Genomic DNA, 20471 nt, shown 5'->3' with positions numbered 1-20471 from the left:
CGTCATGTTATACAGCTGTTTTGCAACAGTAAATTTCAGTGTGATATTTGAACCGATGTTGTATTCCAGTGCTGTTCAGTTAAGCCTTGCAAAGTGCTTCCACTTTTTTGTAAGTAATTATCATAGATTTAAGACTTAAGGTAAGTGAAACTCTAGCAACATTATCAAATGGGAGAATAAAGCACTGGTACATTTTAGGTGCTAAAAAACATGCTTAATGAATAAGTTCTTATCTTTTACTGTTTACAACACAAATTCTCCTTTTCTCAGGGTCACTAAATCCAATGATAAAACTAATGTTCAGTTCAAAATACTGGACATTTTTTCATTGATATTCAATATACGTAGTCAGTTTCACTGAAATAATTTTCATAGTCTAATAACTGTTGAATATACACAGAATTTTCAAGCAAAGAACTTTTACATATCTTCACTTAAAAAGATATAAAATTACGTTTTCAAATTGATGCTTCATGTTGGTATGCCATTTCACTAAACAACTCAAAATCACAAATAGGCTATCAATAATTATTACTCAGTGATTGTAATTATTTGTACTATTGTACACGCTCTGTGAATTATTCAATAAATTACCATCCTTAGGGATGGTTAGGTGAAAAAGACAATGGAAAATTGTACTTTTAGATGCAGAAAAGAGAAAAAGCAAGTATATCTTTATGACTTCAGGCAACAGGCTGCATGTTTCTAGCACAGACAAGGCACAGAATTTATACATATTAAATAATTCTGCTGGGGACTAAAGTCACAACTGTATGATTCTAAAACAGACTGGTATTATTGAGAAGGCAACTGATTTATTTCAATGAATTCAGTATTTAAAAAATCAATTTAAACTATATAGATATATAGATCTCTCAATATATATATATATATATATAAAATATATAATTATGTAGTTGTATTAGGTAAAAAAAAAAACAAGATCCAGCCCATGTTCACCCTGCAAAAGAGCCTCAGTGATGTAAAATTCAATTTGAAATTCTACAAGGTGCTAAAGATAAGAGACTCATTAAAGTAAGAGAGAGAGTTCTCTTGACAAAGCAAGTTAGGGTCCCCAGATACAAAAGGCACAGAATATAGAAGTAAGCTGACAGCTGATTTGACCTCAAGAAGACAAAGTAATTTTCATACTTTCATTATGTCCATCATAGTGGTACATATTCAACATTTGATTCCTTCTTAAAACTTCCTTCTATCACTTTTGTGACACAAAATGGTTCTTATCCTAACTTTCTATTTGCTCTTTACTTCTGCTTTCTCTACAATAATCTATGATGATGACAGCAAAATCTTATTATATTTTTAATCTCTATTTTGGAAATTCTTCCATCACCTCAAGCTCCATCTTGCCTCAGAACTACATGAGTCATCTCCTTTCCACTTATTCCCAAAGTGATTTTAACTCTCAACTTTCTATTTGCCAAATTACATACCAGATAAAGGAACTGTATCTAAAATATACAAAGAATGCTTAAAACTCAATAATAAAAAAACCCAATTAAAAATGAGCCAAAGAGCTGAACAGACACTTCACAAAAGAAGATATAGATATGGCAAATAAGAATATGCAAAGATGATCATTTGTGAGTTGAAGTTAAACAAAAATGAGATTCCATTACATACCTGTTAGAATGGTTAAAATCCAAAAAACCGACTATCAATTTTAGCAAGGATGAGGAGCAACAAAAATTCTCATTCAGTGCTGGTAAGAATGCAAAATGGCAGTCACTTTGGAAGACTGGCAGTCTCTTATAAAGCTAAATATAATCTTACCATATGATCCAGCAGTCACACTACCAAGTATTTACCCAACTGATTTACCCACACAAAACCTGCATGTGAATGTTTAGAGCAGCTTTACTCATAATCAACCAAAATTGGAAATACCTAAGATGTCCTGCAAAAGTGGCTACCAGGGGGGAAAGGGGGTGAGGGATAAATTAAGAGATTGGGATTGACATATACACACTACTATATATAAAATAGATAACTAATAAGAACCTGCTGTATAGCACAGGGAACTCTACTCAATACTCTGTAATGACCTATATGGGAAAAGAATCTAAAAAAGAGTGGATATATGTATATGTATAACTGATTCACTTTGCTGTACAACAGAAACTAGCACAACATTGTAAGTCAACTACACCCCAATAAAATCTTTTAAATAAATAAAATTTTAAAAAATAAAAAAAGTTTAAAAAAGGCAAGCTGGACACATCAGTTGTACCATAACCATATAATCAAATATTATTTAGCAACGAGGAGAAATGAGCCAGCAAGCCATGAAAAGCCATGGATTAGTCTTAAATGCATATTGCCAAGTACAAAAAGCTAGTCTGAAAAGGCTGCATGCTGTATAATTCTAATTATGCAACATTCTGGAAAAGGCAAAATTATAGAAAAAGATAGTAAAAAGATCACTGGTTGCCAGGTGTTAGAGGCAAAGGGTGGAACCCTCATGAATGGCATTAGTGCGTTATCAAAGTGGATCCGAAGAGATCCCAAGCCCCTTTCCACCATGTGAGAACACAGAAACTCTGTGATTCAGAAGAGGGTCCTCACCCAACCAAGCTGCACCATGGCCTTGGACTTCCCAGCGTCCAGAACTGTGAAAAATAGATTTCTGTTGTTTATAGGTCACCCAGTCTGTGGTATTTTGTTACAGCAGCCTGAATGGACTAAGACAACCCATGAGTTCATGCTGATATAAATAAATGACTGAATAAATAAATGAACAAACAGAGAAGAGTAGACAAATCTTCCATACAGAAGAATTCCAAATAATTTATGCAGATACTCTGCCCTCAAGAAGTAGGGAGCGTAACTCCCCACTCCTTGACACTTATTTTGTATAAATTACTCAAAATATTTTTTAAAGATCAATTGAGTCATAAATGAGCTGTGATGTCTAAGTAAACTTCTAAAGAAATTAATCAAATCTTGGATTTAAGTATGTAGAAGAGAATGGGATGGAAAATAGACCATTTTGGTTGTAAACTCCTTTTAGAGTTCCAAATGTTATTACATAGCTTTATATCTCAAATGTCTCAAAAGACCTAATTATAATTTTTCTCCCCAAGTTACCATTCACATTTCATGAAAATAACTACCGCCTTCAACATGAGAATGGCAGGGGGAGTCATTATGTCTTGGTGATTAAAAGTGATAAAAAGCAAAAGTTAGTTTCCTCATTTCACCTATTCACCTGGGCCTGAGCCTGGACAAAGCACCTAAACTCTCTCAGCCTGGCTTCTTATCTGTATGGGAATGGGATTTGAATAGGAATGAGAACAATAATATCTATCTCACAGTGCCATAATAATTCAATGAGCTAATCCATATACAGCATTTTTGCTGAGTACATTTACTGGCATTGATAGTACCAAAAAGTCATTTTTCACCTGTATGAAAGCCAATTCTTGGATTGTCCACAGAATCAAATCACAGGTTTGTAACTTCTCATTTCTTTAGCATTAAAACTCCAAACTTTCTAAAATGTCCATTTTTGTTTTATCGTTTAAAGTATGCTCAACTTTCTTAGCCAACAAAAGCACTTATTTCTAATATTTTATCCATTTTTACTTCCTATTAACATGCAATTTTGCAAAGGACCTTTGGGCCAACACAGGACCAACCCAGAATATAAGACACTGAAATAATTATCCACACTCCTGGAAAATGGCAGATGTACGGATGATGAAATCATTCTTCTTTTGTTTTTGTCTGACTTTGGTTTAATGTTTCCATAGCTTCCCATGGCCGGTACATTTTGTTTATGTCAATAAAAGACTTGGTTAGTGTTTCTTTGAAACAAACCCAATGAGAGTAATAGGATCAGACCACAGCTGTCATTAGCACACACTAGCATCCAGTGATTAAAAATTTGCCACCAATAATCCACACAGTGAATCACACAGATAGATACTAATGTCTATTCCAAGGTAACATGAACATTTGAACCAATATATTTAAAAATACTTCATTTCCACTAATAAACTACATTCTCTCACCTATGCAATCTTTTGCCTGCATACAGATTATAAGATGCTATTATCACATATAAAGACAAATTAATAATCATTTTTAAAACCATCAAATATCCAAGTGTTTGAGTTTCTAATGCTCAATATATTTTTTTAATTGGGGTATAGTTGCTTTACAATGTTGTGTTAGTTTCTGCTGCATAACGAAGTGAAGCAGCTGTATGTATACATACATCCCCTCCCTCTTGTAGGTCCCTCTCACCCCTCCCCCCCATCCCACCCATCTAGGTCACCACAGAGCATGGAGCTGAGCTCCCCGTGCTATATACAGCAGGTTCCCGCTAGCTATCTGTTTTATACATGGCAGTGCACATAGGTCAATCCCAATCTCCCAGTTCATCCCACCCTCTCTCCCCCGCCCCATAGCCACACATCCATTCTCTATGCCTGCCTCTCTATTCCTGCCCTGCAAATAGGTTCACCTGTACCATTTTTCTAGATATTTTTTGACCAGGTTGTTTGCATAAACCTCGACCCAGGTAGGTCTACATGCTGCAGTTATAGTTGTTTGGTATTTTCATAGGTTTCTTTATCCTAGATTCCCCCTCCATCTTTTTTGTTTTCCCCACATATTTATTACTGAAGAAAACAGAACTTTGGTTCTATGGTTTTCTAGAGTTTGGATTTTTCTGACTGTATCCCTGTTGTGCTGTTTAGCATGTTCATCTTTCCTCTGCATTTCCTGAAAACTGAAATTAGATCTAGAGACCTCAACAGATTGAGGTTCAACATCGAGGTGAGTAGTCAATTTTTATAAGCGGCATTGTATTCTTCTGCCAAAAGGTTCACACCATCTGGCTGTCTCTGTTTGTGACATTAGCAGCACTGATGATCTATGAGCTATTGATTCATTATGCCTTGAAAATGGTGGTTTCCTAATTCTATAATGCCTTTTTCATGTACTAGCTGAAATAATACAAAGAGAAACTTCACCTCATCTAGTATTTGGTTAGTTCATTGAGATGAGACAGGATAAATGCTTAATTTGTTCTCCTTTATTTACCAGTTTTCACAATGAGTTGGTTCAGTAGCATTCTCCTGTAGGTGAGGAACTAAAAATATTACTACTATGAACCCATAGATGTGAACAAATTTGATCTGTTTCTTCCGTTGTAATTATTTTCCTTGCTGGTACTCAAACTGTCCCATCTTTTGGCCAGTGGAAGGAGCCTCTTCAAGCTGGTTCCCAAGTCACTGTGACAAGAATCTAGTAGTTCCTGACGGCTTCCTTACAATCTGCAAGGATAGGGTGTTTCAGGTTCAGCTTGTACATTTTCTGCCCCAGATCTGGATACAGACAATTTTCCTTAGGATCTCTGGTTCCTTTTGGTGGGCAGTGGTATTTCAGTTCCAGGAATGACTGACTAGATTACATAACTACTCATTTGTTTTATCATACAATACACATGTAACAGTATGAGTGCTGTAAACAGATACGGTGTTTTTTTTTTTTTCTCCTTTAGCTTATATCTCACTAGAAATGTACAAATTACTATATTTTAAAGTCACTTGGAATATTCTTCTCTCTGATTTTGTCACCAACTGGATACACATTTAGGTTCACTTCAGATATACCTGTAAATCTGTCTTTATAACAAATTATTATTCCAAAAGTGGGTATCTACATGCTGAAGAACATTTTATTTCTGAAATCTTACTATCTAAATATTCCTAAAAAATCAGAAAATCACTTTCAAATCAGAGGCTAAAGAACTATTGTTCTTCTCACTCAGAGGGATACTTTTAAATTAATTATAAGTACTAAAGGATCTATTGTTAGAAATAAGAAAAAGCACAATTTTTCAAGTATTAATTCTGCTATCTTAATTTGTGGAGAAAAATCCCAATACATGTCTGTATTCTTTTTTGAAAAAGCAGTCAAAAACATATGGCAGGAGCCCAGCACCCTCCCACCGCCCAGCCCTGTTCCTGAGCTGTGGTTCCCGAGCCCCGTTCCACAGTGCCCTTATGTTACCCTAACTCAGGTCTTCTCAATCTTAAAAGAATTCTTTCCTCTCAAATTAAGGGTCTTGTCATCAAGTCTTCTCCTGCCCCATTATCTCACTATAGCTAATCTCAGCTAGATTAGAAGAAACCGTATACTTGAAAATTCTAAGGTATACGTTACTAATAGTGCTTTCTCTGATTCATCACAATAATTGTCTCAATTTTCTAATTTCCCTATGTTTACTCCAGGTGTGAAGAATAAGTAAATAATTTTCAGCTTCTTAAAGTCTTAATTCAACCGTAAGATAGCATTTGATTAAAAATAAACAACCAAAAAACAAAACAAAACAAAACAAAACCTCTCATGCTATTAAATATTGTACTATATTAGCTCAATTGTCAAAGAATAACCTGAACTGTGAGGGGGTTGAAATGCATGTCACGTGAGGAGTCAGGGAATGACTACAAATGTTTAGTTGGGAGAACACAAGATTCCTGGTGGACACTATTACTACTTAATCTGAATGCCGTTAAGTAAAAAAGGTTAAGAAATTTGGATTGGTTTTTCTTTTCCGTTTTTTTTTTTTTTTCCATGTATGAACCCAGGGGACAAAACTAGAATTAACATTTTAGGAAACCAAATTGTACTTCAATGTCAGGCAGAAATTTTTAGGAAATCAAAGCTTCTGTAACTGGATCTGGAGGTTCAGGAGAGGGGAATCCAGTGGACCCCACCTCACCGTCTGAGGTGTCATCACCTTCTCAAACTACCCAGGAGAGAGGCGTATATAACAATTTACTGCAGAAATAATTCTCATTAGCTTCAAAAGACAATTCCAAAATACATGTCTTAAAGAGTAAATATTCTAAATGTACAGTAATCATTTTAGTGCCTTAATAACAAAATCTGTCGAGTTAAAACAAGATATCTCATGTCATACTAAGCAGTGGCGGATCGTCATGGTGCTCAATGGCAACGCTTTGCGAAGTTGTCTGTGCGTGTGTGTGTGTGTGTCAACACAAGTTGCAGGTAATCGTTCTCCTGGGTTGCATGTGTATGCTTCTAAGCATGACCTTCTGTATTTACCCAAAATCAAGTGCAGGTTAGCAGTGGAATAAGCTTAAAATCAGTTAAGTTTGCCTTTAGAATTCCCAACACTCAAACTTTGTACACCTTCTCCCTACTGGGTATTGATCTCGCTTCACCTCTGCTCCAACCACTTAATCTCCTTCCCTCACAAAAGGATAAACCAGCTAAGAGCCTTCGTTAATCACTGCTGGCCTCACTTCAACGCTCTCTCTGCATATGATTCTATGCTACAACGGTGACATGTATTAGTTCACTGAAGCCCCAGAGCATCATGTATCTGGCACACAGTAAATGATCAATAATATTGGTTGAAAAATAAATCCTAATCCTCAAAGTATAAAAAAGGAAAATGAGCACAGAGAAGTAATTGAATTAGTTTTTTCTTCACCACAAAAGCAATAATTAAGGTTGGAACAAAGCTACAAGCCCAAGAGCTTACCTCTTAAAGGCAAATTGCCTCTTGTTTTTGACACTTTCCCCATCTGAGCTTATCATACTTTAATGGGATTGCTACTGATCAGTGCTACCTCCCAATCTGGAGTTATATTACACATTTTACTTCAAATTATAAACGGAGAAATCTGACTGCTAAACCTCAGACGTTGATAAGAAGGCAGGAAGAAATCTTTGGAGCAGAAACCACCTGTAACCACAGGCTAGCCCTGAAAATAAGTCTAATTTGAGATCCTACTTTCCCCCATGCTTCCTCTGTTTCCTCAAATGCGCCAAGCCCTTCCCCATCCGTGGTCTCTGCTGATGTCTGCCCACTCTTCACCCGGCTAAGCGAGACATCTCACCAATTTCAAAGCAACTTCCTCAGAGGCAACTTCTCTGACCACACACTCTACATTCACTGCCCTGTTCCGTGATTCTCTCATACTCCAAATCACTCACCCCAAGCTGAAGTCCCTATTTATTTATTGTTCTCTTATTAAACGTCAGCCTCTCCTGGTAGACTGTAAGCTCCATGAGGACAGCTGATCTGTCTCACTCTCCACTGTCCACGGAGCACAGTCCCTGGGTCCGTGCAGAAGAGACTTGACGGCGGGCCTGAGACTGTTCTGAGAGGCTGCTTGCAAGGCTGGCACCTGGGAACGTGGCCCTGAGAGTGTTTCCAGTGGCCGCTTGTGCAAACAGTATGATTTATGCCAAACACCTGCTCTCCTTCTGGGGGTCTGCAATTCTGGACGGTGACGGGCAGAGGGTGCCTGTGCGACGAGCCCCCAGCAGGAACTCTGGGTACTGAGCCTCTAATGAGTTTCCCGAGTAGACAGCACGTCATACGTGTTGTCACAGTCGTTGCTGGAAGAATTATCCGAGTCCTGTGTGGCTCCCCTGGGAGAGGATTCTTGAAAGCTCGTGCCCGATCCCCCCCACGCCTTCACCCTGTGTACCGTTCCCCTTTGCGGATTTGGCACTTTTGCTGTAAGAAATCTTAACCATAAGCATGACTATGTGTTCTGGAGTCCTCCTAGCAAATCACCAAACTCAGAAGTAGTCTTGGCAATCTCCAACACAGGGACCATCATCAATTAGTGAATTAATCCATGAGTCACCATTTTTCTTACGTGATTTCACAGATGTGCAGATGTGCTGCTGAAAACTGTGCCCAGCCCTGCAAGATCACAGATGCACCCAGGTCGGAAAGCAAGTGTCCAAGCAATGGACCCCACCTCTCAGTAGCCCACAGCTCCCACTCAAGTTCCCAATCCTCCCTGAGACCAGATGAGATTCGTTTCTTTCTTTTACACTACTTTCACGTTTCTTTTTCCATCCAAACGGTTTGAATGTCTATATTCAGTTTTCTGAAAAACAAGAATTTCTTTACTTCTTGAATATGCTTTTCTAATTCTGACATCCTTCAATCCACCTATAATGTAGCTCCAATTCTGGAAACAGATCCCTGTGTACACTATAATATGAAATCTTTACGTCAAAGTTCTACCCCACAATACACTGGTGTACATGAGTTTATAAACATAAGGATTTATATAGCAGTTCCTTCTTGCCATTTATCAAATAAAGGAAGGGATTAATGGGCTCTAAAGGTAATTTCCATTTTGGCTTCTTTATTTAGAAAGGCAAAGTCCTTTATACGCAATGAATAGAGGTTAAAATGTGAGAGCTGTAAATGGTTTTCAATATCATTAAAATAGCTCCAAAGTTATAATAAAAACGAATAGATGAGATGCTTTTTTGGATTTCTGTCAAACCCCATAGCCAGTGATATCATTCTTTTTTAACCAAGGAGGAAAAACAAGGAGCAAAGTAAAAGCAAATGCCATGTCATTTTTCACAGAAATAAAGGAAAACTCTAAAATTCATGGGACCCACTCCCAATGAGCCAAAGCAATCCTGAGAAAGAATAGCAAAGCTGGAGACACCACCATCCCTGATTTCAAACTTTATTACAAAGTTATACTAATCAAAACAGTATGGTACTGACATAAAAACAGATTCACGGACCAATGGAACAGAACTGACAGCCCAGATATAAACCTTCAAATATACAGTCAACTAATATTTGACAAGGGAGTCTAGAAGACTCGGTGGGGAAAAGACAGTCTCTTCAATAAACAGGGTTGGGAAAACTGGATGACCACACACAGAAGAATGAAAGTGGACCCCTAACTTACACCACCCACAAAAATTAACTCAAAATGCATTAAAGACTTAAACATAAGACCTGAAACCATAAAACATCTAGAAGAACACATAGGGAAAAGCTTCTTGACATTGATGTTGACAAAGTTGTTCTGGATATGATACCAAAAGCACAAGCAATAAAGGCAAAAATAAAATAGTGGGACTACATCCAACTGAAAAGCTTCTGCACAGCAGAAACAATCAGCAAAACATAAAGGCAACCCACAGAATTGGAGAAAATATTTGCAAACTCTCTGATAAATGGTTAATATCCAAAATATATAAGAAACTCATACAACTCAATAGCAAAAACAAATCCAATTAAAAAATGAGCAAAGGACTGGAATAGACATTTTTCCAAGGGAAACATACAAATGGTCAGTAGATGAGTACATAAAAAGGTACTAAATATCACTAATCATCAGGGAAATGAAAATGAAAACTACAGTGAAGTATCACCTCACACCTGTTAGTATAGCTATCATCAAAATGACAAGAGATGAAAAGTGTTAGCGAAAAGGGAACACTTGTGCACTGTTGGTGGGAATGTAAATTGGTGCAGCCATTATGGAAAACAGTGTGAAGTTTCCTCAAAAAATTAAAAATAGAACTAACATATGATCCAGCAGTCCTACTTCTGGGTATATATCTGAAGGAAATAAATGCTATCTTGAAGAGAGCTATCTGTACCACCATCTTCTTTGCAGCACTATTCATAATAGCCAAGTCATGGAAACGACCTTAAGTGTCCATCAACAGATGAATGGATAAAGAAGATGTGATACACACACACACACACACACACACACACACAGAGGAATATTATTCAGCCATAAAAAGGAAAGAAATCCTGCCTTTTGTGATAACATGGATGGACCTTGAAGGCATTATGCTAAGTTAAATAAGACAGAGAAAGACAAATACTCTATGATTTCATTTGTATGTGGAATCTAAAAAAGCCAAACTCAAAGAGAGAGTATTGGTGGTTGCTAAGAGCTCACAGGTCGGGGATATGGGAGATACTGGTCAACGGGGTACAAACTTCCAACTATGAGTTAGTGAATAAATTCTGGGGATCTAATATACAGTGTTGTGACTGTAATTAACAATACTGTATTATATACTTAAAAGTTGTTGAGAGTAGATCTTAAAAGTTATCCCCCCCACACACACACACAAAGGAAATTATGTGAGGGGATGGAAGTGTTAACTAACCTTATCGTGGTAATCATTTCTCAATAAATACGTATCTGAAATCATCACATTGTATACCTTCCAGATACATATAAGTCAATAATACCTCAATAAAGCTAAAAAAAGATTTAAATGCTTTGTAATCATTATTCTTGCCTTCTATCTATCTATCTATATAACCTAAATAATTCCTTCCTACCCAAGTACCTTCTTACTGAAAGAAGATTTGCCTATGCCCTAAAAAGGAGTCAATTAATGAACCTTAATTGAACATGCTGCTGGGAATTTTGACCTACCTAATTGATTGCTCATTCCAAGTGAATTAACAGCCTGAAGGGTGCCTTGGCTGCAAAGACATCGTTTTCATTGTTTGTAATTTGCATTTATCAGAAGGCAAATCCCACACTGCTGTATTTCTAAACCAAAATGAAATTACGTGTTTTCCCTTGGCTGAGGATATCGATGAAAGTTTCTTTAACTGAGAAAGCCAAATAAAAACTTATGCTGCTCAAAGTGATAAGACATAGAAGAAAACAATGATTTTGGAGTAGAACCACAAGGAAAGCTTACGACGCCAACCTTTACCCTTCTCCTGACTCAGAAAACAACACCAGCAAAGAGAAGCCTACAACAGAGGCAGCCGTTCAGGCACACGCCTTGCAGCACAAAGGGTTGAAGACTCTCACCCGTTTAACTCAAGTTCACCTGTAAATGTACAGTAACCTGTGGGAGACAGCATCCCTTGGTCCTCCAGGTTCTGAGTCACCAGATGTACGCTCAAGCACAGGCTCATGTTCCTTAAGCAAGCCACTTAAACTGCTAAGCCTTGTTGGCCTCACAAACAAAAGATGAGGCCAATAATAGTACCTACTCCACAAGGACACAGTACATGCAAAGATCTGAACACATAATAAGTGATTAATGAATAATTATCCACCTTCATCAAAACAGTGGGCACCTTTATATCAAGAAATATTATGAGATTTAAGATTTTTATAGATATCTAATCATGCTACTGTTTAAATGTAATTTGACTTGACAAAACCTTTATTTACCTATATTTAAAGACCATTTTATCTAGGTGTGTTTCAGAATAGTAACACATTTTATACATACCCATGAGTGCTTAAACTGAGAACTATCAAATCCATAAATTGTCTAGCTAACCCCCGTATTAACCAGAATGTGTATTTGAACACTAAACTCAAAGGGACCAAGGCAGGTCTAATTCGAGAGCTTCCAGGAAGGCAGGACCACACAGGGATGGATGCCAAAGCCCGGGTTAAGCCAATTAGATACTGGAGAGAGCCAGAGGGGTATGGACGCCATGGGCAAGTCTATAAGCACAGCTCACGGCGTGAGGAGGGGGTGAAGTCAGCTGAAGACAAATCTGTAAGTGAACTCTGAGGGACCTCAAAAAGGAGTAGAAAGAGGAGTAGTCAGACACATAACCACGCTGCAAGGCTGGGAAGGTACATTAACTGAACACAGAGTTTGGCTGACATGATTAGTTCTAAACACTGAGATTCATTTATTCACTCAATAAGTGTTCACTGAGAGCCTATTATGAGCCAGCATATCTATGTGGTTGATATACAATAAACAAACAATATCCTTACCCTTATAAAGTTTTAAATTCTCTTTAATCCTGGGTAAGGCCAGCCAACACGAACTAGTGACAAATTAAAAAGACAATGAAGCAGTAGGATACATCAAAGGTGACTCCACCTTTTCTAGCTTAGGTAACGGACAGTCATAGGAAATACAGGAGTTAGTGAAAGATGCATGGAAAAGAAAATGGCTTTGGTTTGAGATCTGCTGAAATGCAGTTGCCTATCAGATTACTTATATGGTGATTTCCAGTAAGCAGTAGGAAATATAAATCTGCAGCTCAGAAGAAGGAAGTAGAAACTAAGAGATGTACACTTTGGAAGTCATTCACATTGATGACAGATTTACAAATGAACTAGATTTCTCAGCAATACTGCACTGCATCACACATAGCAAAAGTAAATGCTCATTCCCATCCCTATACTATTTTTTAAATCATGGAGGGAAATTGTATTATACACTGTCTCATTAGAAAGATTAAGTCATTCTAGAAAAACATAAAACACGTATGTATAGGTTTTTGTCAGTTGGATTGCATAGTAAATACTTTGATCAATCCCTCTTCATTCAAATCATCAAGATTCAAAATCACAGACATATTCACTTACAGAAAACCCTTTTGTGACAGGCATAATTCTAAGATGCCCGTAAGATTTTCCTCTGGTGTACACACCCTGCATAATTTGCAGGACTGAAAATGATGGATTTTACTCTCATGATTAGGTTATGTTACATCATAGATTGGCCTTAAAACAGGAAGATTATCCAGTTGGGTCTGACCTAATCACACGAACCCTTGAAGAATAAATAATTTTCTCTGCTGGTGGCAGAAAGGGAACTCCAAGATTCAAGCACAAGAAAGATTCAGAGCTCCACTGCCGCCTTGAAGATGGAGGGCCATGCATCAAGGAATGCAGTCAAACTCTGGGGGCCCAGCAAGGAAAGAGGGGGCCTTGGTCCTACTGCCACAAGGAACTGCCTTCTGCCAATGACGAGATCGAGTTTAGGAAGCTGAACTTTCCCCAGAGCCTCCAGATGAGAACTCAGTAAGGTGAACACCTTAATTTTAGCCTTGTGATACCCTAAGCAAAAAAAAAAACGTCACACAACACCAGACTGTTGGTCCACAGAACTGTGAGCTAATAAACGGGCATTGTTTTAAATCACTAAATTTGTGGCATTTGTTATGCAAAAATAGTAAATACTCCTTTGAAAGTTGGATTATTTTTAACATTAATCCACTTAAAAGTAAAAAGGAATATAATACAGTTCCCAAACTATGTGACCCGTATACAGTTTAACAAAAAGTATAACTGCCAACTGCTGTTAAAGTTGTAAAAATTTTTTGTTTAACGGAAGTTCAAACTCGGAAAAGTAAATCTCTACTTTCCCAAGCTCACGTTAGCACTGAAAGACACTGACAGTTCTGAGGAATATGTACACGATTCTGAGGGAACACACCAACGGTGGTGGAACACTCCTGACAGGTTATAGTTTGTGAAAACTAGCATTCATTTAACTAGCTACTGTAACAGTCCCAGCAGACCGTAGCAAGCACCCAATCCAGGATGCCCTGAAAAGCCCATGCAGAAGACCCTATCAGGTATTCAGTTACATGACAGCACAATTAGGAAAACACATTCCAAAAGCAACAGCATAAAGGAGATGTATTAGTCAGCTTGGGCTGTCATAACAAAATATCACAGACTGGGCAGCTTAAATACAGAAGTTTATTTTCTCACAGTTCTAGAGACTGGTGAGCCCAAGGTCAAGGTTCCATCAGGGTTTGGTTTCTGCAGAGGCCTCCCTTTTGGCCTCCCTCACATGGTAGAGAGAGAACACTAGTTCTCTGGTATCTCCTCTTATAGGGACACTAATCCCATGCAATTAGGGGCCCACTCTTATAACCTCATTTAACCTGAATTATGTCCTTACTGTAAATACAGTCCCAGTAAAGATTAGGGTTTCAACATATGAATTTTGGGGAAACATAATTCAGTCCACAGCAGCAGAGATTCCCAATCCAAGTATCTTAAATTAGTTCAATTTGTGGTATAATATTATTCAAAAAGGTTTCTTAAATTTTCTTGAATTTTAAAATAACCATGAATGCAAAAAGTGGGCAAATATCATAAATTTAAGTTTGAAAGGGGGTTAAATACCTGAGTGAGGATAAGTGGTTAAAAGGTGTTAATATCAAAGGCTCAATTAGCAGACACAGTGGGTGCATAAGGAATAGCCCACTGGAGGATAACCCTCTGAAAGGTTAAACAGTCAGCAACATCACTGAGAATAAATTTCTTTAAAAAGCATACGGTTCCACTGGTGAATTATCTAAAATATTTAAGAAGAAAATAATACCAATCCCACACAAAGCCAAGAGGGAAGATTTCCCAACTCCTGTTATGAGGCATTTTACCCTGATACCAAACATAAATATGCCTCATGAATGTAGAGCAAAGATCCTTAATAAAATATTAGCAAATTAGGGCTTCCCTGATGGCGCAGTGGTTAAGAATCCACCTGCCAATGCAGGAGACACGGGTTCGAGCCCTGGTCCGGGAAGATTCCACATGCCGCGGAGCAACTAAGCCCGTGTGCCACAACTACTGATCCTGCGCTCTAGAGCCCACGAGCCACAACTACCGAGCCCGCGTGCCACAACTACTGAAGCCCGCACGCCTAGAGCCCGTGCTCCGCTACAAGGGAAGCCACAGCAATGAGGAGCCCACGCACCGCAATGAAGAGTAGCCCCCGCTCACCGCAACTAGAGAAAGCCTGCGTGCAGCAACGAAGACCCAACGCAGCCAAAATAAATAATTTAAAAAATAAATAAATTTAAAAATACATATATTAGCAAATTAAACCCAACAATATATATAAAGGAATATGCACCACAGTCAAGAGGGTCTTATCCTAGGAATGTAAGGTTTGTATAACATCCAAAAATAAATTAACATAACATAGCAAGTTAATAATCATAACAATAAAGTTATGATACAAAAATCATACAATCACCTAAATCGATGCAGGTAAAGTTACATGACAAAATCCAACATCCACTCATGATATAGAAACAGAGGAGATTTCCTCAACCAGATAAAAGGCGTCTATAAAAAACCTATAGCAAAACCCATAGTTCATAGGTAAAAAACTGAATGCTTTCCTAAGACAAGGAACAAGGCAAAGATGTCTGCTCTCACCACTTCTATTCAACATTGTACTGAAGGCTCTAGTCAGTATACTAACGCAAGAAAAAAAATGTAATAACTCAAGAAAAAAAGTAAAAGCATACAGACTAGAAGGGAAGAGGGAAAGCTGTCTTTATTCACAAACAACACACATAACCTTGTAGGTAGAAAATCCTAAAGTATCTACAAGAAACTACTAGAACAAATAAGCATATTTAGCAGGGTCACAGGATACAAATAAATATCTAAAAATCAATTATTTGTCTAAACACTAGTAGGAAATAATTGAAAAATGAACTAAAACAATAGCATCATAAAGAATAAAACATGTAGAAACAACTTTAACAAAATAAATTTAAGATCCATACATTGAAAACTAGAAACACAGCAAATACGAATTAAAGAACACTTAAATAGAGAGATATACTATATACACTGATTACAAGACTCGGTATCATTAAGGTATTTATTCTCTCCAAACTGATCTACAGCTTTTTATAAGAAATTGCTATGGATTCAAAAGACCTAGAATAACCAGAACAATCTTGAAAATGAAAAAAAGAAAGAAAAGACTTATATACCTGAGCTTGACACTGACTATAAAGTTACAGTAGTATGTCTTAAAAACAAATTAATAATACATTCATGTTACAACATTCTACCTAAAATTGTTTAATCCACATATTTCCAAAATAAGACTTTTCCAAAACCTTTTTCTTAACAGTTTCCATCATCTCTGTAAATGAAAACTCCATTCTCTGACTTGCTCAGGCCAAAATCTCTCTAGTCAGACTTAACTCCCCTCTCTGTCACTAAGTCCAGTGGGCTCTAAATCTAGAATCCAACCACTCAATACCTTTACTCTTGCTGTCCAGGTTCTAGCCACAACCTCACTCACCTACGCATTTCAGTAGTTTCCTAAATCCTAAATGGTTTCCCTGCTACTACCCTTGCCTTCCTTCTTTCTATTCTGTACACAGCAACAAAGCAATGCTGTGAAAATTCTGATATAAGTCAGATCACATCACTTGGCTCAAATAGCTTCCCGTATCTTCAAAATAATAGTCCCTCCCCCAAATGACCCCCTTGATCCCTCACTTCTCTATTTTCCCTCTTGTTCACTTCACTCCAGGAACTTGGTCAGAGGTACCAAGAACGCTGCCTCAGGGCATTTGCATGTTGGTGTCCTTGCCTGGGAAGCTCTTTTTTTTTTTCTTTTTAAACATCTTTATTGGAGTATAATTGCTTTTAAATGGTGTGTTAGTTTCTGCTGTATAACAAAGTGAATCAGCTATACATATACATATACATATATCCCCATATCTCCTCCCTCTTGCGTCTCCCTCCCACCCTCCCTATCCCACCCCTCTAGGTGGTCACAGAGCACCGAGCTGATCTCCCTGTGCTATGCGGCTGCTTCCCACTAGCTATATATATTTTACATTTGGTAGTGTATATATGTCCATGCCACTCTCGCACTTCATCCCAGCTTACCCTTCCCCCTCCCTGTGTCCTCAAGTCCATTCTCTACGTCTGCGTCTTTATTCCCGTCCTGCCCCTAGGTTCTTCAGAACCATTTTTATCTTTCTTTTTTTTTTTTTTTTTTTAGATTCTATATATATATGTGTTAGCATATGGTATTTGTCTTTCTCTTTCTGACTTACTTCACACTGTATGACAGACTCTAGGTCCATCCACCTGACTACAGATAACTCAACTTCATTTCTTTTTATGGCTGAGTAATATTCCATTGTATATATGTGCCACAGCTTCTTTATCCATTCATCTGTTGATGGACACTTAGGTGGCTTCCATGTCCTGGCTATAGTAAATACAGCTGCAATGAACATTGTGGTACATGATTCTCTTTGAATTATGGTTTTCTCAGCGTATATGCCCAGTAGTGGGATTGCTGGCTCATATGGTAGTTCTATTTTTAGTTTTTTAAGGAACTTCCATACTGTTCTCCATAGTGGCTGTATCAATATACATTCCCACCAACAGTGAAAGAGGGTTCCCTTTTCTCCACACCCTCTCCAGCATTTATTGTTTGTAGATATTTTGATGATGGCCATTCTGACTGGTGTGAGGTGATACCTCACTGTAGTTTTGACTTGCATTTCTCTAATGATTAGTGATGTTGAGCATCCTTTCATGTATTTGTTGGCAATATGTATATCTTCTTTGGAGAAATGTCTATTTAGGTCTTCTGCCCATTCTTGGATTGGGTTGTTTGTTTTTTTGACATTGAGCTGCATGACCTGCTTGTAAATTTGGAGATTAATCCTTTGTCTGTTGATTTGTTTGCAACTACTTTCTCCCATCCTAAGGGTTGTCTTTTCGTCTTGTTTATGGTTTCCTTTGCTGTGCAAAAGCTTTTAAGTTTCATTAGGTCCCATTTGTTTATTTTTGTTTTTATTTCCACTTCTCTAGGAGGTGGGTCAAAAAGGATCTTGCTGTGATGGATGCCATAGAGTGTTCTTCCTATGTTTTCCTCGAAGAGTTTTATAGTGTGTGGCCTTACATTTAGGTCTTCAATCCATTTTGAGTTTATTTTTGTGTATGGTGTTAGGGAGTGTCCTAATTTCATTCTTTTACATGTAGCTGTCCAGTTTTCCCAGCACCAGTTATTGAAGAGGCTGTCTTTTCTCCATTGTATATTATTGCCTCCTTTATCAAATATAAGGTGACCATATGTGCGTGGGTTAAACTCTGGGCTTTCTATCCTGTTCCATTGATCTATTTTTCTGTTTTTGTGCCAGTACCATAGTGTCTTGATTACTGTAGCTTTGTAGTATAGTCTGAAGTCCGGGAGCCTGATTCCTCCAGCTCCATTTTGCTTTCTCAAGATTGCTTTGGCTATTCGGGGACTTTTGTGTTTCCATACAGATTGTGAAATTTTTTGTTCTAATTCTGTGAAAAATGCCATTGGTAGTTTGATAGGGATTGCACTGAATCTGTAGATTGCTTTGGGTAGTAGAGTCATTTTCACAATGTTGAGTCTTCCAATCCAAGAACATGGTATATCTCTCCATCTGTTTATACCATCCTTAATTTCTTTCATCAGTGTCTTATAGTTTTCTGCATACAGGTCTTTTGTCTCCTTAGGTAGGTTTATTCCTAGGTATTTTATTCTTCTTGTTGCAGTGGTAAATGGGATTGTTTCCTTAATTTCTCTTTCAGATTTTTCATCATTAGTGTATAGGAATGCAAGAGATTTCTGTGCATTAATTTTGTATCCTGCTACTTTACCAAATTCATTGATTAGCTCTAGTAGTTTTCTGGTAGCATCTTTAGGACTCTCTATGTACAGTATCATGTAATCTGCAAACAGTGACAGCTTTACTTCTTCTTTCCCAATTTGGATTCCTTTTATTTCCTTTTCTTCTCTGATTGCTGTGGCTAAAACTTCCAAAACTATGTTGAATAATAGTGGTGAGAGTGGACAACCTTGTCTTGTTCCTGATCTTGGAGGAAATGGTTTCAGTTTTTCACCATTGAGAATGATGTTGGATGTGGGTTTGTCATATATGGCCTTTATTATGTTGAGGTAGGTTCCCTCTATGCCTACTTTCTGGAGGGTTTTTATCATAAATCGGTGTTGAATTTTGTCAAAAGCTTTTTCTGCATCTATTGAGATGATCATATGGTTTTTCTCCTTCAATTTGTTAGTATGGTTTATCACATTGATTGATTTGTGTATATTGAAGAATCCTTGCATTCCTGGGATAAACCCCACTTAATGACGGTATATGATCCTTTTAACGTGCTGTTGGATCTTGTTTGCTAGTATTTTGTTCAGTATTTTTGCATCTTTGTTCATCAGTGATATTGGCCTGTAGTTTTCTTTCTCTGTGACATCTTTGTCTGGTTTTGGTATCAGGGCAAGGGTGGCCTCGTAGAATGAGTTTGGGAGTGTTCCTCCCTCTGCTATATTTTGGAAGAGTTTGAGAAGGATAGGTGTTAGCTCTTCTCTAAATGTTTGATAGAATTTGCCTGTGAGGCCATCTGGTCCTGGGCTTTTGTTTGTTGGGAGATTTTTAATCACAGTCTCAATTTCAGTGCTTGTGATTGGTCTGTTTATATTTTCTGTTTCTTCCTGGTTCAGTCTCAGATGGTTGTGCTTTTCTAAGAATGTGTCCATTTCTTCCAGGTCGTCCATTTTATTGGCATATAGTTGCTTGTAGTCATCTCTCATGACCCTTTGTATTTCTGCAGGGTCAGTTGTTACTTCTTTTTCATTTCCAATTCTTTTGATTTGAGTCTTCTCCCCTTTTTTCTTGATGAGTCTGGCTAATGGTTTACCAATTTTGTTTATTTTCTCAATGAACCACCTTTTAGTCTCATATGAGAATTGCTACTCCAGCTTTCTTTTGATTTCCATTTGCATGAAGTATCTTTTTTCATCCCCTCACTTTCAGTCTGTATGTGTCCCTAGGTCTGAAGTGGGTCTCTTGCAGACAGCATATATAAGGGTCTAGTTTTCGTATCCATTCAGCCAGTCTATGTCTTTTGTTTGGAGCATTTAATCCATTTACATTTAAGGTAGTTATCGATATGTGTGTTCCTATTAACATTTTCTTAATTGTTTTGGGTTTGTGATTGTAGGTCTTTTCCTTCTCTTGTGTTTCCTGCCTAGAGAAGTTCCTTTAGCATTTGTTGTAGAGCTGGTTTGGTGGTGTTGAATTCTTTTAGCTTTTGCTTGTCTGTAAAGGTTTTAATTTC

At 37.6% G+C, this 20471-nt stretch overlaps 1 protein-coding gene across 1 annotated transcript in view; it reads right to left on the bottom strand.

The window, feature by feature from the left end:
• PDE10A (phosphodiesterase 10A) overlaps window positions 1-20471 on the bottom strand; it is a 298539-nt gene that overhangs the window by 177794 nt on the left and 100274 nt on the right.

The sequence above is a fragment of the Balaenoptera acutorostrata genome, chromosome 14, assembly GCF_949987535.1.
Source record: "Balaenoptera acutorostrata chromosome 14, mBalAcu1.1, whole genome shotgun sequence".
NCBI lineage: Eukaryota > Metazoa > Chordata > Mammalia > Artiodactyla > Balaenopteridae > Balaenoptera > Balaenoptera acutorostrata.
This window is presented reverse-complemented; position numbering and strand designations above follow the sequence as displayed.